Raw genomic sequence first — 27,878 nt, 5'->3', positions numbered from 1 at the left:
CTGTATACATTGTGCAGCAGAGGCCTCATACACTGTATACACTGTGCAGCAGAGGCCTCATACACTGTATACACTGTGCAGCAGAGACCTCATACACTGTATACACTGTGCAGCAGAGACCTCATACACTGTATACATTGTGCAGCAGAGACCTCATACACTGTATACACTGTGCAGCAGAGACCTCATACACTGTATACACTGTGCAGCAGAGGCCTCATACACTGTATACAGTGTGCAGCAGAGGCCTCATACACTGTATACACTGTGCAGCAGAGGCCTCATACACTGTATACATTGTGCAGCAGAGGCCTCATACACTGTATACACTGAGCAGCAGAGGCCTCATACACTGTATACACTGTGCAGCAGAGACCTCATACACTGTATACATTGTGCAGCAGAGGCCTCATACACTGTATATACTGTGCAGCAGAGGCCTCATACACTGTATACACTGTGCAGCAGAGGCCTCATACACTGTATACACTGTGCAGCAGAGACCTCATACACTGTATACATTGTGCAGCAGAGGCCTCATACACTGTATACATTGTGCAGCAGAGGCCTCATACACTGTATATACTGTGCAGCAGAGGCCTCATACACTGTATACACTGTGCAGCAGAGGCCTCATACAATGTGTAGCAGAGACCTCATACACTGTATACACTGTGCAGCAGAGGCCTCATACACTGTATACATTGTGCAGCAGAGGCCTCATACACTGTATATACTGTGCAGCAGAGGCCTCATACACTGTATACACTGTGCAGCAGAGGCCTCATACACTGTATACACTGTGCAGCAGAGACCTCATACACTGTATACATTGTGCAGCAGAGACCTCATACACTGTATACATTGTGCAGCAGAGGCCTCATACACTGTATACATTGTGCAGCGGAGGCCTCATACACTGTGCAGCAGAGGCCTCATACACTGTATACATTGTGCAGCAGAGGCTTCATACACTGTATACATTGTGCAGCAGAGGCCTCATACACTGTATACACTGTGCAGCAGAGGCCTCATACACTGTATATTGTGCAGCAGAGGCCTCATACACTGTATACATTGTGCAGCAGAGGCCTCATACAATGTGCAGCAGAGACCTCATACACTGTATACATTGTGCAGCAGAGGCCTCATACAATGTGCAGCAGAGGCCTCATACACTGTATACATTGTGCAGCAGAGGCCTCATACACTGTATACACTGTGCAGCAGAGGCCTCATACAATGTGTAGCAGAGACCTCATGCACTGTATACACTGTGCAGCAGAGGCCTCATACACTGTATACACTGTGCAGCAGAGGCCTCATACAATGTGTAGCAGAGACCTCATACACTGTATACACTGTGCAGCAGAGGCCTCATACACTGTATACACTGTGCAGCAGAGGCCTCATACAATGTGTAGCAGAGACCTCATACACTGTATACACTGTGCAGCAGAGGCCTCATACACTGTATACACTGTGCAGCAGAGACCTCATACACTGTATACATTGTGCAGCAGAGGCCTCATACACTGTATATACTGTGCAGCAGAGGCCTCATACACTGTATACACTGTGCAGCAGAGGCCTCATACACTGTATACACTGTGCAGCAGAGACCTCATACACTGTATACATTGTGCAGCAGAGGCCTCATACACTGTATACATTGTGCAGCAGAGGCCTCATACACTGTATATACTGTGCAGCAGAGGCCTCATACACTGTATACACTGTGCAGCAGAGGCCTCATACAATGTGTAGCAGAGACCTCATACACTGTATACACTGTGCAGCAGAGGCCTCATACACTGTATACATTGTGCAGCAGAGGCCTCATACACTGTATATACTGTGCAGCAGAGGCCTCATACACTGTATACACTGTGCAGCAGAGGCCTCATACACTGTATACACTGTGCAGCAGAGACCTCATACACTGTATACATTGTGCAGCAGAGGCCTCATACACTGTATACATTGTGCAGCGGAGGCCTCATACACTGTGCAGCAGAGGCCTCATACACTGTATACATTGTGCAGCAGAGGCCTCATACACTGTATACATTGTGCAGCAGAGGCCTCATACACTGTATACACTGTGCAGCAGAGGCCTCATACACTGTATATTGTGCAGCAGAGGCCTCATACACTGTATACATTGTGCAGCAGAGGCCTCATACAATGTGCAGCAGAGACCTCATACACTGTATACATTGTGCAGCAGAGGCCTCATACAATGTGCAGCAGAGGCCTCATACACTGTATACATTGTGCAGCAGAGGCCTCATACACTGTATACACTGTGCAGCAGAGGCCTCATACAATGTGTAGCAGAGACCTCATGCACTGTATACACTGTGCAGCAGAGGCCTCATACACTGTATACACTGTGCAGCAGAGGCCTCATACAATGTGTAGCAGAGACCTCATACACTGTATACACTGTGCAGCAGAGGCCTCATACACTGTATACACTGTGCAGCAGAGGCCTCATACAATGTGTAGCAGAGACCTCATACACTATATACACTGTGCAGCAGAGGCCTCATACACTGTATACACTGTGCAGCAGAGACCTCATACACTGTATACACTGCAGCAGAGACCTCATACACTGTATACATTGTGCAGCAGAGACCTCATACACTGTATACACTGTGCAGCAGAGACCTCATACACTGTATACACTGTGCAGCAGAGGCCTCATACAATGTGTAGCAGAGACCTCATACACTGTATACACTGTGCAGCAGAGGCCTCATACACTGTATACACTGTGCAGCAGAGGCCTCATACACTGTATATACTGTGCAGCAGAGACCTCATACACTGTATACACTGTGCAGCAGAGACCTCATACACTGTATACACTGTGCAGCAGAGGCCTCATACAATGTGTAGCAGAGACCTCATACACTGTATACACTGCAGCAGAGACCTCATACACTGTATACATTGTGCAGCAGAGACCTCATACACTGTATACACTGTGCAGCAGAGACCTCATACACTGTGTAGCAGAGACCTCATACACTGTATACACTGCAGCAGAGACCTCATACACTGTATACATTGTGCAGCAGAGACCTCATACACTGTATACACTGTGCAGCAGAGACCTCATACACTGTGTAGCAGAGACCTCATACACTGTATACACTGTGCAGCAGAGGCCTCATACACTGTATACACTGTGCAGCAGAGGCCTCATACACTGTATACACTGTGCAGCAGAGGCCTCATACACTGTATACACTGTGCAGCAGAGGCCTCATACACTGTATACACTGTGCAGCAGAGACCTCATACACTGTATACATTGTGCAGCAGAGACCTCATACAATGTGCAGCAGAGGCCTCATACACTGTATACACTGTGCAGCAGAGGCCTCATACACTGTATACACTGTGCAGCAGAGACCTCATACAATGTGCAGCAGAGGCCTCATACACTGTATACACTGTGCAGCAGAGGCCTCATACACTGTATACACTGTGCAGCAGAGGCCTCATACACTGTAAACACTGTGCAGCAGAGACCTCATACACTGTATACATTGTGCAGCAGAGACCTCATACACTGTATACATTGTGCAGCAGAGACCTCATACACTGTATACATTGTGCAGCAGAGGCCTCATACACTGTATACACTGTGCAGCAGAGGCCTCATACACTGTATACACTGTGCAGCAGAGACCTCATACACTGTATACACTGTGCAGCAGAGACCTCATACACTGTATACATTGTGCAGCAGAGACCTCATACACTGTATACACTGTGCAGCAGAGACCTCATACACTGTATACACTGTGCAGCAGAGGCCTCATACACTGTATACAGTGTGCAGCAGAGGCCTCATACACTGTATACACTGTGCAGCAGAGGCCTCATACACTGTATACATTGTGCAGCAGAGGCCTCATACACTGTATACACTGAGCAGCAGAGGCCTCATACACTGTATACACTGTGCAGCAGAGACCTCATACACTGTATATATTGTGCAGCAGAGGCCTCATACACTGTATATACTGTGCAGCAGAGGCCTCATACACTGTATACACTGTGCAGCAGAGGCCTCATACACTGTATACACTGTGCAGCAGAGACCTCATACACTGTATACATTGTGCAGCAGAGGCCTCATACACTGTATACATTGTGCAGCAGAGGCCTCATACACTGTATATACTGTGCAGCAGAGGCCTCATACACTGTATACACTGTGCAGCAGAGGCCTCATACAATGTGTAGCAGAGACCTCATACACTGTATACACTGTGCAGCAGAGGCCTCATACACTGTATACATTGTGCAGCAGAGGCCTCATACACTGTATATACTGTGCAGCAGAGGCCTCATACACTGTATACACTGTGCAGCAGAGGCCTCATACACTGTATACACTGTGCAGCAGAGACCTCATACACTGTATACATTGTGCAGCAGAGACCTCATACACTGTATACATTGTGCAGCAGAGGCCTCATACACTGTATACATTGTGCAGCGGAGGCCTCATACACTGTGCAGCAGAGGCCTCATACACTGTATACATTGTGCAGCAGAGGCTTCATACACTGTATACATTGTGCAGCAGAGGCCTCATACACTGTATACACTGTGCAGCAGAGGCCTCATACACTGTATATTGTGCAGCAGAGGCCTCATACACTGTATACATTGTGCAGCAGAGGCCTCATACAATGTGCAGCAGAGACCTCATACACTGTATACATTGTGCAGCAGAGGCCTCATACAATGTGCAGCAGAGGCCTCATACACTGTATACATTGTGCAGCAGAGGCCTCATACACTGTATACACTGTGCAGCAGAGGCCTCATACAATGTGTAGCAGAGACCTCATGCACTGTATACACTGTGCAGCAGAGGCCTCATACACTGTATACACTGTGCAGCAGAGGCCTCATACAATGTGTAGCAGAGACCTCATACACTGTATACACTGTGCAGCAGAGGCCTCATACACTGTATACACTGTGCAGCAGAGGCCTCATACAATGTGTAGCAGAGACCTCATACACTGTATACACTGTGCAGCAGAGGCCTCATACACTGTATACACTGTGCAGCAGAGACCTCATACACTGTATACACTGCAGCAGAGACCTCATACACTGTATACATTGTGCAGCAGAGACCTCATACACTGTATACACTGTGCAGCAGAGACCTCATACACTGTATACACTGTGCAGCAGAGGCCTCATACAATGTGTAGCAGAGACCTCATACACTGTATACACTGTGCAGCAGAGGCCTCATACACTGTATATACTGTGCAGCAGAGACCTCATACACTGTATACACTGTGCAGCAGAGACCTCATACACTGTATACACTGTGCAGCAGAGGCCTCATACAATGTGTAGCAGAGACCTCATACACTGTATACACTGCAGCAGAGACCTCATACACTGTATACATTGTGCAGCAGAGACCTCATACACTGTATACACTGTGCAGCAGAGACCTCATACACTGTGTAGCAGAGACCTCATACACTGTATACACTGCAGCAGAGACCTCATACACTGTATACATTGTGCAGCAGAGACCTCATACACTGTATACACTGTGCAGCAGAAACCTCATACACTGTGTAGCAGAGACCTCATACACTGTATACACTGTGCAGCAGAGGCCTCATACACTGTATACACTGTGCAGCAGAGGCCTCATACACTGTATACACTGTGCAGCAGAGGCCTCATACACTGTATACACTGTGCAGCAGAGGCCTCATACACTGTATACACTGTGCAGCAGAGACCTCATACACTGTATACACTGTGCAGCAGAGACCTCATACAATGTGCAGCAGAGGCCTCATACACTGTATACACTGTGCAGCAGAGACCTCATACACTGTGCAGCAGAGGCCTCATACACTGTATACACTGTGCAGCAGAGGCCTCATACACTGTATACACTGTGCAGCAGAGGCCTCATACACTGTATACACTGTGCAGCAGAGGCCTCATACACTGTATACACTGTGCAGCAGAGGCCTCATACACTGTATACACTGTGCAGCAGAGACCTCATACACTGTATACACTGTGCAGCAGAGACCTCATACACTGTATACACTGTGCAGCAGAGACCTCATACACTGTATACACTGTGCAGCAGAGACCTCATACACTGCATACACTGTGCAGCAGAGGCCTCATACACTGTATACACTGTGCAGCAGAGACCTCATACACTGTATACACTGTGCAGCAGAGGCCTCATACAATGTGTAGCAGAGACCTCATACACTGTATACACTGTGCAGCAGAGGCCTCATACACTGTATATACTATGCTGCAGTCCCACAGCTCAGCACAGACCCATCCTATGCCCATGTGCAGCAGACCTTACTGTGGAGGGGCTGGACCCCACTGCTGATTCTGTGGGCCGTGTCTGTAGAGCTGTACTCTGCGCCTCCTGTGAGTGATGCCGCGCAGTCCATACACTGATCACAGCTTGCCTGAGCACAGCAGTCACATATCTACCAGCAGGAGGCGCTGTAAAATGCCGTCTCCGGTAACCGGCCTGGTTTTTGCGCCGCTTCTTTACTCCCTTCCACAAGAATGTGATAATAGTAGAAGTCTGCAGAGGTTCCCTCCGCTACACGCACGACTTTCATCACTAGTAAGTATAGCAGGACGGCGGCAGTTCTCTTGACAGGGCGGCAGCTCAGGAGTTTTGCACTTTTAATCAGCCATAAAATCTGAAAAGAAGTTATGTACCGGCGGGATCTTCACCGCTGTGAGCGATCAGCTAGCTGTGGGGTGAGCGAGCGGGACCGGCGCTGCCTCCGCCGGGGCTCGTAACTTATTGCGCTGCAATGTGGCCGGTTATGGACGTTCCCGGCTTCCTACTCGTCGTCACATAGAATGGAGACGTATTGGTGCATGGACTAGAAGCAGCAGCCTGTGTGTATAATGATGCGGGGGATGCCCTGGAAGATGACTTGTGTGCATATATCTTTGTGTATATATATAACTGTGTATACAGTGTGTGTATACTGTATGTATAGTGTGTGTGTACAGGGGCGGACACTGACAGCTTGGGGCACCTGTGCAAGAAATGTGTATGGGCCCCCCTCCTTTTATTGTTTTATTGCAACAAAGCGACAGATATATATATATATATAGCCACATTATATAATATATATACACCTTACATAGTCTATATAATAAGGGACTGCGCTATGCATACAAAGGCTACATTCCTGTATCCGTGTGCGGTGTCGGTGTGCTGCCTGCTTTTACAGACGCATTGAGCATGTCCTGTTCTAATCTGCAAAATCGGATCAGAACAGGACATTCTCTGACCCTCACAGCTCTCACTCTCAGATCCTTGATTTTCACGGATGTGTGAATGAATCTATAAAATTCTACAAGTCCTTGTGCCGTCTAGTAAAAAAATCTGGCAGCACACGGATATTTCACACAATTGTTAGAATGCAGCCTAAGGGATTTTACAGATAACATTATCACTCCAAGTCTGGTCAGACCTTCATGTCGACATCTCCCAGCCACGACTCATCTTGTCACGTTGATCTCCAGCCTAAAAAATAACAAGGTCACATATATTGTATACATACATGTGTCTACCCCCCACTTTGGAGGTAAGAGAAGACGTTATCAGGTACTGTGCATCCTCCGCCACATCCCAATTCATTACAAGTCCCTGACAGCATCTTCTCCCACCTTTCAATTCATTATAAAGTGTCCTCTCTTACCCCATCACTGCTCTCCTCCCATCTTTGTTCTTCCCCACCTCAGTCTCCTCTCCCTCACCCTCATCATTGTTCTCCCACACCACCTCCATCATTGTTCTCCCACACCACTTCCATCATTGCTGTCGCACACCACCCCCCATAATTGCTGTCCCATACTACTCCCATCATTGCTGTCCCACACCACTCCCATCATTGCTGTCCCACACCACTCCCATCATTGCTCTCCCCCCATCAACCTCATGATTGCTCCCCCCCATCATCCTCATCATTGCTCTCCCCCATCACCCCATCATTGCTCTCCCCCATCATCCTCAGCATTAGTCTCCCCCTATCATTGCTCTCCCCCCATCATTGCTCTTCCCCATTCACCCCCATCATTGCTCCACACCATCATCCTCATCATTGCTCTCTCCCATCACCCCCATCATTGCTCTCTCCCGAATCAATGCTCTCCCCCGTCACCCTCATCATTTCTCTCCCCCCATCACCCCCATCACTTCTCTCCCCCATCACCCCCATCTTTTCTCTCCCCCCTTCACCCTCATCTTTTCTCTCCCCCATCACCCTCATCTTTTCTCTCCCCCATCACCCTCATCATTTCTCTCCCCCCATCACCCCCATCATTTCTCTCCCGCCATCACCCTCATCATTTCTCTCCCGCCATCACCCTCATCATTTCTCTCCCGCCATCACCCTCATCATTTCTCTCCCGCCATCACCCTCATCATTTCTCTCCCGCCATCACCCTCATCATTTCTCTCCCCCCATCACCCTCATCATTTCTCTCCCCCCATCACCCTCATCATTTCTCTCCCCCCATCACCCTCATCATTTCTCTCCCCCCTTCACCCTCATCATTTCTCTCCCCCCTTCACCCTCATCATTTCTCTCCCCCGTTCACTGCTCTCTCCCCATTACCCTCATCATTGATCTCCCCCCATCACCCTCATCATTTCTCTCCCCCATCATTGCTCTCCCTCCATCACTGCACTTCCCCCATCACCCTCATCATTGCTCTCCCCCATCACCCTCATCATTGATCTCCCCCCATCTGTCATGGGTGTGTCGCCACGAAGATCGTCGCGACTACACAGCCTGACTTCTCGCAGCTGAGTTTTTGGTGCTTTGTGTTTTTTGGTTGTGAGGGAGTTAATTCTCTCTCTCTGTGCTTGACGAGGCTCAGCCTCGCCCAGCTGCAGTTAATGCTGCAGTATTGGGATTCCTTCAAATACCTGCTGGTCTGATAGGGAAGTTGTCGGTGAAAGCATTTCTTGCAGACCTTCAGAGTGGATCGTTGTTTGGTGGAGTTCGGAGCGAGGAGTATGCGGTGTGGTTTGTTCCCTTCCTCCCTTTATCATTTATCTCCTAACCTGTTGTTGTTCCCTCTGTAATTGTGGTGTTAGTTTTTGTATGCAAGGTGGTTTTTGGTTTTCCCCTTGTACTGTCTCGTTTGTCTAGTACTGTGTTTTGGGCATTTTCTATCCTGTTCCCCATGGTTGTGATCGGGGTCCTTCTCAGGACTAGATTACTTAGGTTCAGGGATATTCAGGAGTTTAGGGTTACGCTGGCGGCCTGGACCTCTGTACCATTAACAGTACCTCCAGGTTGAGGGATTAGTCAGGGCCCCCGTCTAGGGTCAGCTCAGGCCCCTGACCCCCCTGTACGCTGAGACAGCGTGACACTATCACAGCCATCATTGCTCCCCCCATCACCCTCATCATTTCTCTCCCCCATCATTTCTCTCCCCCATCACCCTCATCATTTCTCTCCCCCATCACCCTCATCATTTCTCTCCCCCCAGCACCCCCATCATTGCTCTCCCCCCATCATACCCATCATTGCTCTCCCCCCATCACACCCATCATTGCTCTCCCCATCACACCCATCATTGCTCTCCCCCCATCGCATCCATCATTGCTCTCCCCTCATCATCCTAATCATTACTGTCCCCTATCATTGCTCTCCCCCCATGACACTGATCATTGCTCTCCCCTCATGACACCCATCATTGCTCTCCCCTCATCATTACTGTTCCCCCATCATCCTCACCATTGCTCTCCCCCCATCACCCTTATCATTGCTCTCCCCCCCATCATCCTCATCATTGCTGCGCCCCCATCACCCTTATTATTGCCCCAGTGTATTGGATAAAATAAGAAAAACAAAACTTACCTCTCAGCCTGCTTCCCCGCAGCATCATCCCCACAGAGCAACTTTCTCCCTGACACAGGTGCACCTTTCTGTGTGACACAGACGCACGGGTGGGCAGCAAGCAGAGGACGGAACCCTGCAGCTCAGCTGCCATTTCCTCCTATAGGCAGCGGAGCTGCAGGGATCGCTCCCTGCCCGCCGCGTGTGATGAGGGCAATCTGGCCATGGGCCCCCGGGAGCCTCGGGCTCTGAGAAACTAGCCAGATTGCCCTGATTATTATCCACCCTGCAGTTGCACCGGCAGTATGTCCGTCCCTGTGTGTGTATATACAGTGGTGGCCAAAAGTATTGGCACCCCTGAAATTCTGTCAGATAATACTCAGTTTCTTCCTGAAAATGATTGCAATCACAAATTCTTTGGTATTATTATCATCATTTAATTTGCTTGCAAGGAAAAAACACAAAAGAGAATGAAGCAAAAATCAAATCATTGATCATTTCACACAAAACTCCAAAAATGGGCCAGACAAAAGTATTGGCACCCTCAGCCTAATACTTGGTTGCACAACCTTTAGCCAAAATAACTGCGAACAACCGCTTCCGGTAACCATCAATGAGTTTCTTACAATGCTTTGCTGGAATTGTAGACCATTCTTCTTTGGCCTTCTCCAAACTGCCATTTTGAGATCTCTCCACAGGTGTTCTATGGGATTCAGGTCTGGACTCATTGCTGGCCACCTTAGAAGTCTCCAGTGCTTTCTCTAAAACCATTTTATAGTGCTTTTGGAAGTGTGTTTTGGGTCATTGTCCTGCTGGAAGACCCATGACCTCTGAGGGAGACCCAGCTTTCTCACACTGGGCCCTACATTATGCTGCAAAATTTGTTGGTAGTCTTCAGACTTCATAATGCCATGCACACGGTCCAGTGTCAGAGGCAGCAAAGCAACCCCAAAACATCAGGGAACCTCCGCCATGTTTGACTGTAGGGACCGTGTTCTTTTCTTTGAATGCCTCTTTTTTTTCCTGTACACTCTATGTTGATGCTTTTTCCCAAAATGCTCGACTTTTGTCTCATCTGACCAGAGAACATTCTTCCAAAACGTTTTAGGCTTTCTCAGGTAAGTTGGCAAACTCCAGCCTGGCTTTTTTATGTCTCGGGGTAAGAAGTGGGGTCTTCCTGGGTATCCTACCATACAGTCCCTTTTCATTCAGACGCCGACGGATAGTACGGGTTGACACTGTTGTACCCTCGGACTGCAGGGCAGCTTGAACTTGTTTGGATGTTAGTCGAGGTTCTTTATCCGCCATCCGCACAATCTTGCATTGAAATCTCTCATCAATTTTTCTTTTCCGTCCACATCTAGGGAGGTTAGCCACAGTGCCATGGGCTTTAAACTTCTTGATGACACTGCGTACGGAAGACACAGGAACATTCAGGTCTTTGGAGATGGACTTGTAGCCTTGAGATTGCTCATGCTTCCTCACAATTTGGTTTCTCAAGTCCTCAGACAGTTCTTTGGTCTTCTTTCTTTTCTCCATGCTGAATGTGGTACACACAAGGACACAGGACAGAGGTTGAGTCAACTTTAATCCATGTTAACTAGCTGCAAGTGTGATGTAGTTATTGCCAACACCTGTTAGGTGCCACAGGTAAGTTACAGGTGCTGTTAATTACACGAATTAGAGAAACATCACATGATTTTTCAAACAGTGCCAATACTTTTGTCCACCCCCTTTTTTAGGTTTGGTGTGGAATTATTCCAATTTGGCTTTAGGACAATTCTTTTTGTGTTTTTTCATTGAAGACAAATTAAATGAAGATAATAATACCAAAGAATTTGTGATTGCAATCATTTTCAGGAAGAAACTGAGTATTATCTGACAGAATTGCAGAGGTGCCAATACTTTTGGCCACCACTGTAACTAACTATACACAGTGTGTGTATATGTAACTATGTGTACAGTATATACAGTGTGTATATATATGTAACTGTATATACAGTGTGTGTACTGTATGTAGGTATGTTGCATGCATAGTATGTGTGTATATGTAACTGTATGTGTATATATAGTGTGTGTACACTGTATGTACAGTACAGACCAAAAGTTTGGACGCACCTTCTCATTTAAAGATTTTTCTGTATTTTCATAACTATGAAAATTGTACATTCACACTGAAGGCATCAAAACTATGAATTAACACATGTGGAATTACATACTTAACAAAAAAGTGTGAAACAACTGAAAATATGTCTTATATTTTAGGTTCTTCAAAGTAGCCACCTTTTGCTTTGATGACTGCTTTTCACACTCTTGGCATTCTCTTGATGAGCGTCAAGAGGTAGTCACCGGAAATGGTCTTCCAACAATCTTGAAGGAGTTCCCAGAGATGCTTAGCACTTGTTGGCCCTTTTGCCTTCACTCTGCGATCCAGCTCACCCCAACCCTCTCAATTGGGTTCAGGTCTGGTGACTGTGGAGGCCAGGTCATCTGGCGTAGCACCCCATCACTCTCCTTCTTGGTCAAATAGCCCTTACACAGCCTGGAGGTGTGTTTGGGGTCATTGTCCTGTTGAAAAATAAATGATGGTCCAACTAAACGCAAACCGGATGGAATAGCATGCCGCTGCAAGATGCTGTGGTAGCCATGCTGGTTCAGTATGCCTTAAATTTTGAATAAATCCCCAACAGTGTCACCAGCAAAGCACCCCCACACCATCACACCTCCTCCTCCATGCTTCACGGTGGTAACCAGGCATGTAGAGTCCACCCGTTCACATTTTCTGCGTCGCACAAAGACACGGTGGTTGGAACCAAAGATCTCAAATTTGGACTCATCAGACCAAAGCACAGATTTCCACTGGTCTAATGTCCATTCCTTGTGTTCTTTAGCCCAAACAAGTCTCTTCTGCTTGTTGCCTGTCCTTAGAAGTGGTTTCCTAGCAGCTATTTTACCGTGAAGGCCTGCTGCACAAAGTCTCCTCTTAACAGTTGTTGAAGAGATGTGTCTGCTGCTAGAACTCTGTGTGGCATTGACCTGGTTTCTAATCTGAGCTGCTGTTAACCTGCGATTTCTGAGGCTGGTGTCTCGGATAAACTTATCCTCAGAAGCAGAGGTGACTCTTGGTCTTCCTTTCCTGGGGTGGTCCTCATGTGAGCCAGTTTCTTTGTAGCTCTTGATGGTTTTGCAACTGCACTTGGGGACACTTTCAAAGTTTTCCCAATTCTTCGGACTGACTGACCTTCATTTCTTAAATTAATGATGGCCACTCGTTTTTCTTTACTTAGCTGCTTTTTTCTTGCCATAATACAAATTCTAACAGTCTATTCAGTAGGACTATCAGCTGTGTATCCACCTGACTTCTGCACAACACAACTGATGGTCCCAACCCCATTTATAAGGCAAGAAATCCCACTTATTAAACCTGACAGGGCACACCTGTGAAGTGAAAACCATTTCTGGTGACTACCTCTTGAAGCTCATCAAGAGAATACCAAGAGTGTGCAAAGCAGTCATCAAAGCAAAAGGTGGCTACTTTGAAGAACCTAGAATATAAGACATATTTTCAGTTGTTTCACACTTTTTTGTTAAGTATATAATTCCACATGTGTTAATTCATAGTTTTGATGCCTTCAGTGTGAATGTACAATTTTCAAAATCATGAAAATACAGAAAAATCTTTAAATGAGAAGGTGTGTCCAAACTTTTGGTCTGTACTGTATGTCAAACTCAAATTCACAGAGGGCCAAAATTAAAAGCGTGGACAAAGTTGCGTGCCAACCTTGATATTTATTAAGAAAATGTCTACAATTGAGGAAGTTTTTAGCTTTTCAGATATAACGATGATCCTTTTCATATGGAAACAAACTTAAAGGGGTTATACCACGAACGAAGTACATTTTAATTACTAGATCTTAGAATAAAATAAGCACATAATCACAAATGGGGCATACTGGAATAATATGTTATGTAAGAGCAGTAAAAAGCATATTGCCCAATGGCTTAATTTAAATATGAAATAAAAGATATAAAAAAAAACTTGAATTAATCAATAATACAGATAATAAAGTGTGATGCCAACAAAAGTGTCACCCAACACAGTATGATACTCCCACAGTGAATTCATCCACAGTACCCTCTACATGCATGGTATAATCACCCTATTGTATCCCCCACAGCAAAGTATGGTGACCCCAACACAATGTGATGCCCAGCTGTGATCCCCACACAGCACTTCACACAGTATAATGGACCCCACATAGTCCTCCATACAGTATAATGGCCCCACATAGTCCTGCATACAGAATAATGGCCCCACATATTCCTCCATACAGTATAATGGCTGCACATTGTCCTCCATACAGAATAATGGGCCCCACATAGTCCTCCATACAATATAATGGGCTCACATAATCCCCCATACAGTGTAATGGCCCCACATAGTTGTCCATACAGTATAATGGGCCCCACATAGTCCTCCATACAGTATAATAGGCCCCACATAGTCCTCCATACAGTATAATGGCCCCACATATTCCTCCATACAGTGTAATGGCTGCACATTGTCCTCCACACAGAATAATGGGCCTCACATACTCCTCCATGCAATATAATGAGCTCACATAGTCCTCCATACAGTATAATGGTCTCCACATTAAAAAATAAATAAAAATGCTCACCCCTTCTCGTTTCCGTAGCGTGTCTTGTGAAGCTCTGCACAGAGTGACAGAGCAGGCGCGAAATAGTGACATCATTGCTCCCGCTGCGCTGAGACGTTATACTCAGAGGATGCCAGGATGCCAATACAGTTGAAAGTACGATGCCAGGCGGGGGTGCGGTGCCGATGTCCCAGGCCAAATTTAATCACCCTATGGGCCAGATTTGGCCCACGGGCCAGGGTTTGACATGTGTGCCCTAGAACATATAATGCCCACATATTATTAGTGCCCAGGTGCATAACTTTAGATTTCTCCACATGGAACCTCATCTGCCAAGTGGATGTCCAAGCACTCGGTTTGTGAAGTCAGCTTGTAACTTATGAACATCTATAGCCTGTAATAAAGGTGCTTCTCACAATATTAGAATATCATCAAAAAGTTGATGTATTTCAGTTCTTCAATACAAAAAGCGAAACTCATATTATATAGTCATTACAAACAGAGTGATCTATTTTATGTGTTTATTTCTGTTAATGTTGATGATTATGGCTTACAGCCAATGAAAACACAAAACTCATTATCTCAGTAAAATAGAATAATTAACAAAAAACACCTGTTAAGGCTTCCTAAGCGTTTAAAAAGGTCCCCTAGTCTTTCAGTAGGCTCCACAATCATGGGGAAGACTGCTGACTTGATAGATGTCCAGAAGGCAGTCATTGACACACGCCACAAAAGATCATTGCTAAAAAAGCTGGCTGTTCACAGAGTGCTGAATCCAAGGATATTAATGGAAAGTTGAGTGGAAGGAAAAAGTTTGGTAGAAAAAGGTGCACATGCAACCAGGATAACCACAGCCTTGAAAGGATTGTTAAGAAAAGGCCATTCAAAAATTTGGGGGAGATTCACAAGGAGTGGACTGCTGCTGGAGTCATTGCTTCAAGAGACACCACACACAGACGTATCAAGGACATGGGCAACAAGTGTCGCACTCCTTGTGTCAAGCCACTCATGACCAATAGACAACGCCAGAAGCGTCTTACCTGGGCCAAGGAGAAAAAGACCTGGACTGTTGCTCATTGGTCCAAGGTGTTGTCTTCAGATGAAAGGAAATGTTGCATTTCATTTGGAAATCAAGGTCCCAGAGTCTGGAGGAAGAGTGGAGAGGCGCACAATCCAAGCTGCTTGAGGTCTAGTGTGAAGTTTCCACAATCAGTGATGGTTTGGGGACCCATGTCATCTGCTGGTGTAGGTCCACTGTGTTTTATCAAGACCAAAGTCAGCGCAGGACCTTTTTAAACTCTTAGGAAGCCTTTTCAGGTGTTTTTGTTAATTATTCTAATTTACTGAGATAATGAGTTATGTGTTTTCATTGGCTGTAAGCCATAATCATCAACATTCACAGGAATAAACACTTGACATGGATAACTCTGTTTGTAATGACAATATATAATATATGAGTTTCACTTTTTGTATTAAAGAGCTGAAATAAATCAACTTTTTGATGATATTCTAATATTGTGAGAAGCACCTGTATATTACATATCTTGCTGTCATCTGCAAAACTAGAAACACAACTATTAATCACTTCTTCTATATCATTGACCATTTTACCCACAATGGATGTTAAGCTTACTTTTCTATAATTACCTGGGCAGAGACCTGAAGCCCTTTTTGAAAATAGGCACCACATTAGCGAAGGGCATTTTGTATACACTTTAACACTAGTTATATGCACATGTAAGGCTAGAAGTTTGTATGGAACCTTTATATTTGCTTTACATTATGCATTTAAGCTTCCTCCAGCTGCGGCATGTCCTTTTTTGTTTTGAGGTTTTTGGCCCAGAGTGTGCTCATTATATCTTTGTTATGGGTGTTTGTTTATTCTGTACAATAAAATTTGGTGTTTTTAATATAGACTTAACACTGCTGTTTTTTTCCTGTTGGATGTACGGTATCTAAATATTAGGAGAAGCCTATGATGACTGCTATTGATGCACTAAATGAATGATTTTTAGGTTAGAATGATACAAATATGTATCCTTTTTATTGTCTTACGACTTAAAAATGTCATTAAAAATGTAACTAACACTATTTTGAACTTGTAAATAGGATGGCTGCTCAGTGTTTTTCGAAGATGAAGATGTCATTTGACGCATGGAGCCTTTGAAATGGTTGGAGGGGGGACTTGTCCCCAGCAAGAATCAAAAGAAAGTTTATATCCTGACCCTGGGACTATCCCTCCTGTTGTACCCCAGTCTCGTTACCGTCTTTTCCAAAACAGTGAAAGACAACTTGTTGAACGATCTATGCTTACTCTTCAGGCCAGTGGCTTCTACTGGGGTCCTCTTCCCACAGCTGAGGCCCATTCCATGCTTGCAAGGGAAACTGTTGGCACATTCCTTGTACGTGATAGCTCTCAGGGAAATCATCTTTTTAGTGTCAGTATCAAAATGGAATCTGGTCCAGCTAGTGTGCGGGTCCTGTTTCTTAAAGGAAGGTTTTGGTTGAGGGACCTCTTTTCAGATTGCCTAGTGAAACTTTTAGAGCAAGCAGTTGAGAGGAGCAAGAAAAAACCCCTGTTTTGCCAGAACGGGATTAAAATGGTACTGTCAAAGCCTTTGCTTATAATGCGAGTCCTCAGTCTGCAGCACCTATGCCGTCGTTGCATTGTGACACAATATGGAAGAGAGGGATTATCCATGCTTTCTATTCAACCTGTACTCCGTAACTATATTGAAGAATTTCCTTTCAAGATATGAAGAACCATAAAAGGGAGACGTTGCTGCGTGAGTACAATCATTATATACAGCTAATGTTTTACTGTGTAGAACTGTATATATATTTTTTTAAATGCTTGAAACCCATATTGAACCTCAAGTTTTATGTCATGAAACGAACATGGGACCCAGCTCAGAGCGGCAAAGCAACCTCGGACAGGAGCGAAGTACCCATTTTTTTTTTATTTATGCAGCACACGTGGACAATTGATAAAAGGTTGTCTAGTAGCAGACCAACCCTTTTAAATACCCCTTTAAACTTTTTAAGTGCAAAAAATGCGTCACAAACCATGTGCATTGTTTCTGTGAATTGTCACAGTTTTGCAAAACAATTTTTGGCAACATTGGTTTTACAAGTGAAACACAATTTTGACATGCACAGTTACATAATTAATATGGTTGAAAATGACTCATATCGATAAAGCTCAACTGAGGGATGAGGAAATGATATAGAGGGGTATATGTGCAATCATAACGCACAATCAAGTCTCTCCCAAAGGAGCTAATCTTTCCCTCTTGTAGAAAGAAGCTGTGGGGAAAAGCGCACACGATAAGGTGACCCTATTTAAGGAGGAGAGAAAAAAAAGTAAAATGTGTTGCTTATCTAGGGGATGGCAGATGCCCCTGTTTGGAATTCCACCTGCTGCTGCCTCGTGGCTGTTGGGAGTCCCCAGGTAAAAATTCACCATATAGGGAAAAGCACTTTGAAGATAGACTGCGCGGATGCGCAATGAGGGTTGTGATATTCAGACTGCGCGTTTCAACACCGTACCGGCGTCTTTTTTCCAAGTAATAAAAAAAACGACTGGGTCCGTTTTTTATGACTTGAAAAGAACGCTGGAATGGCATTGAAACGCATAGTCCGAATTGGAGAAGACTGAACTACCTTGCTGCAAGAGACTCTTTTCCTTTCGGTCAGCCTATCTTCAAGAGTGCTTTTATTCCCTATATGGTGAATCTTTCCCTTTTGATTCCAATTGTTGATTCGCTGTACCAAACATTCAGAAAAGAACTTTAGACATTTACAAAACTATTTGATATTTTCTTATAAAAAGTATTCAAACCTCTTTTAAGACAGCTATCTGTTCCCGTTGTAACTAACTCTTGAGGTAGATTATTCCACAGATTAATCGTTTTTATGGCAAAGAAGTCTTTTCTCCTTATGAAGATTGATTATTTCTTTCTCCATGCGGAGGAAGTGCCCTAGTGTTTTTTGAGGTGGATTACATGAATCAGCTTTTGATCATACTTTTTTGTGTGGCTCACTTATACAAGTAATAATCCCCCCCCCCCCACCCTTGGATGTGTCTTCTCAAGACTGAACACATTTAATTATTTTATTCTTTTCTCATTAGATCCATATGCCCCATATAAGATTTATGGTTCTTTGTTCCTTTCTTCTTTTTTTTATCTCCCAGGACATCCTTTTCTATGAACTGGTGCCCAGAACTGAACTTCATATTCCAGATAAGATAATTCTGATGCTTTGCAAAGTGGTAGCATTAAGGCCAAACCTCTTTTAATACATGACAATATCCTGCTCACCTTAGAAACCACTGATTGAAATTGTATGCTATTATTTAGTCTGTGATCTACAAGTACATGCAGATCCTTCTCTACAAGTGACTCTCCTAATTTTACACTCCCTAGAACATAGGGTGCCTAAGTTCATAACAATACAGTTCTGAGCATTGAACCTCATCTACCAATTATGCCCAAGTCATATTGTAACTTATGAAAATCCTCCATAGATTGCACTATACTAAAGGGAATTTGTCAGTAGGGTAACATTTCTAAACAGTCTATATGGTAGGTATTAGGAAGCGGAATAAAATGATACCTTGATATCTGTGATCTGATGTCCTATTCCAAAGTAATCCATGTTTTTTTATATGTAAATGAGCTGATCAGGACTATGTGCTGGACATTGATCTGCATCAGAATCTGCCTCCAGAGCCTATTTTAAATAAAAGGGGAGTAACCAGTGTGAGGCATGTAACTAACACAGAACAATAGAACTGAACCTTGTCTCAAAAATACTTTAGCAGGTGCAGTTCTCACAGCTCTGCTGTATTACAACAATATTGCAACATTGGCTGCCTGTAAAATGGAAAATGAAATTGAGAGGAACCTGCAGATGTGTCAGTTATAATCATACACAACTCTGCAGTGAGATCAGGAGAGCGAGAGCCGCCATTACATATCACACTGGTAACACCACCTTACATTTAAAATAAGCTCTAAAGGCAGATTATCCTGCAGATCAGTGTCTGGCCTATAGCCCTGACAGCTCAATTACATATAAGAAAAACATGGATTACTTTGGAATAGGACATCGGATCACAGATATCAAGGTATAATTTTAGTCCGCTTTCTATTACCTACATGCCCATATAGACGGTTTAGAAGGGTTGACCTACTGACAGATTCTGTAAGGTGGCTGCCGGACACATAGTGATGAGAGATATGTATCACAGAGATGCATGTCCTCTGTGATATAAACCGGGAGTATTGCTCTAGTACATGTAATACTAAGAGGGGTCAATCGGCCATGTTAGGTCCAGCTCTAATTGTGAGCAGCTGAGGAGTTAGAGCAGGTAGGCTGCTCACCATATCTCCACCCCTGGGTGTGATTCACAAAATAAAATGGAGTCTGTTTGTTTGACATACAAGAGGTGTGTCTGGAAGAAAGAAGACCCCCCTGTGTGATATCTCCAGACTCAGCCGGTATGCTGTATGCTATCCAGCTTGTGTGTCCTGGGCTGTCTCTAAAAGTGACTTTGTTGGAATGTTGGAACTGTTTACTTTGTTTTGCCTGCGCTGAAAGGACATTTTTTTCCTTTGCTTGTGCCATAGTTTATGAAGCTTCAAAAACCGGCCTTGGCATTTAAATGGAAACACTTCCTGTGTTACCTTACCACGCACCCGAGTAGCATTCCCACAATGGCTTAGGAAGGTGGATCATACTGACAACTTTTCCACCTTTAATATAACCCATAATTTGTACAAATCCATTGAGAAACAAACTGAAATAATTTTGAAAGGGGAAAATAAATCTAAAACTAAATTAATTTGGTTGCATGAGTGTGAACACCCTCTTATAATTGGGGATGTCGTCATGTTGAGAACTAGCCAATCACATTTAAACTCTTGTTAAATAGTAGTGATTCTGATTATCCCCATATAAAGTTTAACTGCTCTAGTACAATTTTCCTGACATGACATTTCCTTAGTTGCATTTTACAGCAAAAGCCAAGGTCCGTAAACAGCTTACTACACAGCAAAGGGGTCTCCGCTGCACCATGGAACACTGTGAAGATGGTCATCAAGAAGTGGCTTAAAATTGGCACAATAGTGTCATTATCTAGAGCTGGATGTCCCTCAAAAATTGATGAAAGGACAAGAATAAAATTGGTCCGGATGGCTGCCAATAGTCATATAGCAACATTAAAGGAGCTGCAGAAATTTTTGGCAAGTTCTGATTGTGTAAAATCTGGGGGTTAGGGTGGCAAGTCGAAAGCCTTTTCTTACAAACTAAGCATATTTCCAAGTCAATAAAAGAATGGCTTTGCCAGAAGAAAAGCAAAGTTGGAATGGCCCAGTCAGAGCCCAGACCTGGAGCCAATTGAAAATCTGTGAGTGACCTGACCACAGAAGATGCCCTTGCCATCTGACAGATTTGAAGCGCCACTGCAATGAAAAATGGGCAAAGATTGCTTATTCTAGATGTGCCATGCTCCTACCCAAAAACACTTATTACTGTCTTAAATTCAAATGGTACTTCAGCAATGCATTGATTAAGGGTGTGCATATTTATGCAACTAAATTATTTTAGTTTTTTATTTTCCAACCAAAAAGATTTGTTTGCTTTTCAGCTGAATTGTACAGACTACAGGTGACATTAAAGGTGAAACAAGTTCTGAAATGATTCTTCTTGGTATGATTTTTTTTACATAACAAAAAATGACATTTTAACAGGTGTGAAGACTTTTTATATCCACAGTTACTCCTCTGTCCATGTTTCTACTCACCTTTTCATAAATTCTAATCAGGTTAGTTTGACATCTTCTTCTGTCCTTAGTAAAATTGTGTTGGCTATCACTTATATCATTTTGTATCACATAATCCATTTCAAGCCGCTCAAACACTTTTCCCACAATGGATGTTAAGATTAATGGTCTGCAGTTACCTTAGATACCTGGAAAAGACCTGGAGCCCTTTTTGAAAATGGGCACCACATTAACTTTGCACCAGTTGTTTGGTAAAATTCCAGTCAGATTCTCTAAAACTTATGTATAAGGGCACAGCAATAACTGAGCTGATTTTCTTCAGAACCTTGGGATGCAGCCCATCTGGGCCCAAGGCCTTGTTCACATTGAATTTATTTAATTCAGCTTGGACCATTTCTGCATGAGATTGTTTTTTCGTGACATATTGTACTTCATGATAGTGGGAAAATTTCTTCAATATGACTTGCGATTTGTGAAAAAAACTGAAATTGGCGACAATTTTGAAAATGTTGCAATTTTCAAACTTTCAATTTTTATGCCCTTAAATCAGAGTGTTATGTCACACAAAATAGTTCATAAATAACATTTCCCACATGTCTACTTTAGATCAGCATAATTTTTAAGAGTTATAAAGGTTAAAACTTGACCAGCGATTTCTCATTTTTCCAACAAAATTTACAAAACCATTTTTTTTAAGGACCACATCACATTTGAAGTGACTTTGAGGGGTCTATATGACAGAAGATACCCAAAAATGACACCATTCTAAAAACTGCAGCCCTCAAGGTGCTCAAAATTACATTCAAGAAGTTTATTAACCTTTCACGTGCTTTACAGGAACTGAAGCAACGTGGAAGGAAACAATGAACATTTAATTTTTTTTTCACAAAAATTTAACTTCAGACTCAATTTTTTTTATTTTCACAAGGGTAACAGGAGAAAATGGACCACAAAGCTTTTTGTCAATTTATACTGAGCACACCAATACCCCATATGTGTACTGTTTGGGCGCACGGCAGGGCTTGGAACGCAAGGAGCACCGTTTGGAATTGTCTGGAATCGAGAACAGACGCCATGTCGGTTTGGAGAGCCCCTGATGTGTCTAAACAGTGGAAACCCCTCACAAGTGACCCCATTTTGCATACATTAACAGAGCACTTATAATGTCTCCATTAAATGAGGCATAAATTGTTAAACAAAATATATTTTTATTATGAATAAATATAAAAACATATATAAAGTAAGCAAAGGTATCAAAAAATGTAGCAATCAGGTAGCACAGCTGATAAAAAAAGATTTTTTTGGTTGTTATTCTTGCCTTAATTAGATTCAGTTCTAAAGTTTTAATGTGCTGATAAATGTTCTAGAGGAAGATACTAAAATAATTTTGAAAGTGCCAGTGCTTTTGTATCATAAAGTATCAATACTCCCTATATTTATTAGCAGCAAGAAAACAAGAAATAAATAATGAAAAAGTGCAAGGTGCCAGTATATGTCAGAAAGTGGCTCAATGAAAAATGCAAGTGCCTATGTTTATTGTAGCATTGATTAGTCCTAACACACTGTATCAACTACTCCAAGTGTTACACAAGGGGAAGAAGTTAAATCAAGTTTATCAATAATCAAACATGGTTTTTACTTATTGCTGATTTAGAGCCTGCTACTCGGCCACCACCCCGACGACGCCATTTTGCCCTGGCTTTTTCAAAAGGGGCCTACAAAGTGAGCGTGCTGCAATAACGTCCGACACCTTGATTGTGACATCTTCCATGGAGCCCAACCTCAGGCTGAGCTTCATTGAACGACTAATATGGCAGCAGCACCTGGCAACTAGTTCTGAGCGAGTGTGGTCGGATAAGGTGTTATCCCAGCATGCTCGGGTGTTATGTAGTGCTCTGCTAATATGCTTGAGTCCCTGCGGTAGCATGTTTTGCGGTGGTAGACAGATGCAACACATGCAGGAATTGCCTGTTTGTTAGGTAATCCCTGCATGTGTTGCTTCAGTCTACCGCTTCAAAACATGCTACCGCAGTGACTCGATCATAAACCAGGGGAGGAGTCCTGAGGAGATCATTTGCATATTCCCACTGCATTTTGGGATAAGTGAAGAGTCTCCGCGAGCTCAAAGAACACTGGATTTTGGCTGTTGGAGCTGAAAAGAGGACATCGGTAAACCAGGGGAGGAGTCCTGAGGAGATCATTTGCATATTCCCACTGCATTTTGGGGTAAGTGAAGAGTCTCCGTGAGCTCAAAGAACACTGGATTTTGGCTGTTGGAGCTGAAAAGAGGACATTGGTAAACCAGGGGAGGAGTCCTGAGGAGATCATTTGCATATTCCCACTGCATTTTGGGGTAAGTGAAGAGTCTCCGCGAGCTCAAAGAACACTGGATTTTGGCTGTTGGAGCTGAAAAGAGGACATCGGTAAACCAGGGGAGGAGTCCTGAGGAGATCATTTGCATATTCCCACTGCATTTTGGGGTTAGTGAAGAGTCTCCGCGAGCTCAAAGAACACTGGATTTTGGCTGTTGGAGCTGAAAAGAGGACAACGGTAAACCAGGGGAGGAGTCCTGAGGAGATAATTTGCATATTCCCACTGCATTTTGGGATAAGTGAAGAGTCTCCGCGAGCTCAAAGAACACTGGATTTTGGCTGTTGGAGCTGAAAAGAGGACATCGGTAAACCAGGGGAAGAGTCCTGAGGAGAACATTTGCATATTCCCACTGCATTTTGGGGTAAGTGAAGAGTCTCCGCGAGCTCAAAGAACACTGGATTTTGGCTGTTGGAGCTGAAAAGAGGACATTGGTAAACCAGGGGAGGAGTCCTGAGGAGATCATTTGCATATTCCCACTGCATTTTGGGGTAAGTGAAGAGTCTCCGCGAGCTCAAAGAACACTGGATTTTGGCTGTTGGAGCTGAAAAGAGGACATCGGTAAACCGCCCTCAGGCGCCCGCATTTTGAAGCTTTTTTCACTGTTTTCAGAACATTAACAGTAAGAACATGGAAGAGTCCAGGAGCCATTTGGTGTGCTGCATATCCTGCTACATGTTCACAGACTTGCCAGTGGAAAAGCCAAACTTCACATGCAAGAAATGCAAGCTTGTGTCCCTGTTGGAGGAAAAGTTGCAAAATCTAGAAGAGAGGTTAACTACCTTGAAAATCATTAAGGAAGGTGAAGAGTTCTTAGACAGAGCAGAATTATCTCTTCATGATTCAGAAAGAGAAGAAATTCAAACTGCACCTGATGAAACAGAGGAATGGAAGCATGTGACCCACAGAAGCAGGAGGATCGAGAGGCAGTCAGCACCCATACTGCTCAGGAACCAGTACCAGGCTCTCACGCAGGAGAACCATGAAGAAATACAGCAAAATAAGACTTTGCCAGCAATGAATAACCTTGTAAGCCCTCAGAATCCTCCTGGATGGTGAAAGAAGAATGTTGTGAAGAAAAAACGGAGAGTGGTGGTCATGGGGGATTCCCTGTTAAGAGGAACAGAGGCCGCTATCTGCAGACCAGACATAACCTCAAGAGAAATGTGCTGTCTTCCAGGAGCAAAACTTAAAGATGTGTCTGACAGGATATCAAGACTCTTCAGACCTACAGATCACTACCCATTCCTGCTAATACATGTGGGGACAAATGACACCGCAAGAAAGAACCTGGAAACCATCTGCAGTGACTTTGAAGACTTAGGCAAGAAAGTGAAAGAATTGGGAGCGCAGGTGGTCTTCTCATTCATCCTCCCAGTGGATGGCCATGGAACAATGAGGTGGAATAAGATTCTACAGGTGAACAACTGGCTACGTCGATGGTGCCGTCAACAAGGATTTGGATTTCTGGATCACGGAATGAATTACCTATACGATGGACTACTTGCTAGAGATGGGGTGCACCTTACAAAGACTGGAAAACATGTATTTGGAAGTCGCCTTGCTACACTCATCAGGAGAGCTTTAAACTAGAACAATGTGGGAAGGGAAGCAAAAGGCCAGAAAAAGCCATACAGCTGACAAATACTATTGAGATCTCTGCTACTGGAAGTGGAAAGGAAGAACAAAGACAAAACAATTTAAATAATAAAAATATGGGAGGAAGAGAAACCAATCACAAACTACAATGTTTTTATACAAATGCACAAAGCATGGGGAACAAACAAGGAGAATTGGAACTACTAATGCAGGAAAAGGAATATGATGTCATTGGAATCACTGAAACTTGGTGGGACGATACACGATTGGAATAAAAGGCTAAAAGGATACAACTTATTTGCAAGAAACAGACTTGATAAACGAGGAGGAGGTATCGCATTGTATGTTAGAAAAGCGTATATCTGCACAGAGATTGAAGTCATTATCGGTCTTTACTCCTCTTTGGTCAGACCTCATCTGGAATACTGTGTACAGTTTTGGGCACCACATTTTAAAAAAGACATAGACAAACTGGAGCAAGTTCAGAGAAGAGCGACCAGAATGGTGACTGGTCTGCAAACCATGTCCTATGAGGAACGGTTACAGGATTTGGGAATGTTTAGCTTGCAAAAAAGAAGACTGAGAGAAGACTTAATAGCTGTCTACAAATATGTCAAGGGCTGTCACATTGTAGAAGGATCATCTTTATTCTCATTTGCACAAGGAAAGACTAGAAGCAATGGGATGAAACTAAATGGGAGGAGACACAGATTAGATATTAGAAAAAACTTTTTGACAGTTAGGGTGATTAATGAGTGGAACAGGCTGCCACGAGAGGTGGTGAGTTCCCCTTCAATGGACGTCTTCAAACAGAGGCTGGACAGACATCTGTCTGAGATGATTTAGTGAATCCTGCTTTGAGCAGGGGGTTGGACCAGATGACCCAGGAGGTCCCTTCCAACTCTACCATTCTATGATTCTATGATTCTATGATATTAGCAGAGCACGCTGAAGATACTCGGATAACACCTGAGCATGCTGGGATAACACCTTATCCGACCACGTTCACTCAGTACTACTGGCAACCCATCAGCAACCTGCAACTGCGTCACAGGGGGCTGAAGGGAGCAGATGAGTGCATGCACCAGCCTTCGTGCTATCTAAATGCCGCTGTCAGTGATTGACAAAGGCACTGAAAACAGCAGTAATGAAGGCGATCTCTGATCACTGCTGTTACAGGCAGACGCCGGCTATGTAACACAGCCGACATCTGCCCGGTATGGAGCAGGCTCAGCTCCTGAACCAGCTCCATACAAGCACATCCCTATGGTGACAGTTATGACAAGGTAAGCAAATTTCACTTGTCTGTTCCTAAATGTGGAAAGACAAATGGAATTCCCTAACAGATGTGAAAGAGTCCTAATAGATTTAGTAAATGTGCCCCAAGCATATGAATGTTATTACACACCACAATGCACCATTACATACACGCATCTTACAAAAATACATATTAATCCAGATACACAGACTCGCACAAGCACAGACATGCACAAACACATCAGTACATGAATACATCATCTAAACCACCATCAATTGTAATGTCAGGTCAGCCCCATATATCTTTGTATCGCATGAACCTACAACTCCCAGTATGTAATTAACAATAGAGATACTGGAAGTTCTTGTTACTAGTCATCATCAGACTGTGGACCATACAGGAACCACAGTACTGATGAGACACAGGCAGGATCACAAATGAACATTTACATCCAGGTATCTTACCTGAGATGTCTTCTCTGATTAGAGTCGTTTTCTCTCTTTTCGTCTCCATCTTGTCCAGACCCTTTGAGGACTTTTCTCACACATAACTCGTCTCTGCAGACTTCCATCTTGTCCTGTCTTCTGCAGTACATCCCCACACGATGCCCTTAAAGATAGCAGTGTCATTATAATGCTCCTGTATAAAAATGTCTGCCCTACACTAAGCCCTTGAATAAACGTAACTATTTACAATGCTCCGTGCACAAAATATGACATACACTCTACCCCTCTTATGATACATGCTCTGCACACTGTCCTCTCCTTACCATACTGGGTCTCCTCTTCAGACTGTCATCTCACACGGTGTTCCCGCTATACTGCCCAGTCTCTATACTGTGCCCCTTCATCACACTCCCCCTTCTCAGCATACTGTTCCCTCCATCTGTGCCTTCACACCATTCCCCCCATACTGCCGCATCTCTCTACCTTCCCCCACACTACCTAGACTCTGTTCTGTGTCACCTCACACTTTTCTCCCTCCATACTGTCTCCTCACACTATTCCCCCACTCTTCATACTGTCTCCTCATACATCCCCCTTTCTCATTCTGTTCCCGCACCCATTCCCACCCCTCCCCTAGTTCACCATACTGTGTCTTCACACATCTCCCCATCCTGTCTCCTAAAATTTCTCCCCAAATATAATAAATCTTCGGAAGAGCACACAGACATGCAGAAGCGCGTTTACACACACGTAAACACGCGCGCACACACAGACCCACACTAAGGCCTCTTTCACACGTCAGTGTTTCCGGTACATGTGGTGATAGTTTCCACATGT

The sequence above is a fragment of the Phyllobates terribilis genome, unplaced genomic scaffold (genome assembly GCF_046119375.1).
Source record: "Phyllobates terribilis strain yellow unplaced genomic scaffold, ASM4611937v1 Scaffold_8__6_contigs__length_399053987, whole genome shotgun sequence".
NCBI classification, from domain to species: Eukaryota; Metazoa; Chordata; class Amphibia; order Anura; family Dendrobatidae; genus Phyllobates; species Phyllobates terribilis.
Note: the sequence above shows the minus strand (reverse complement) of the source record.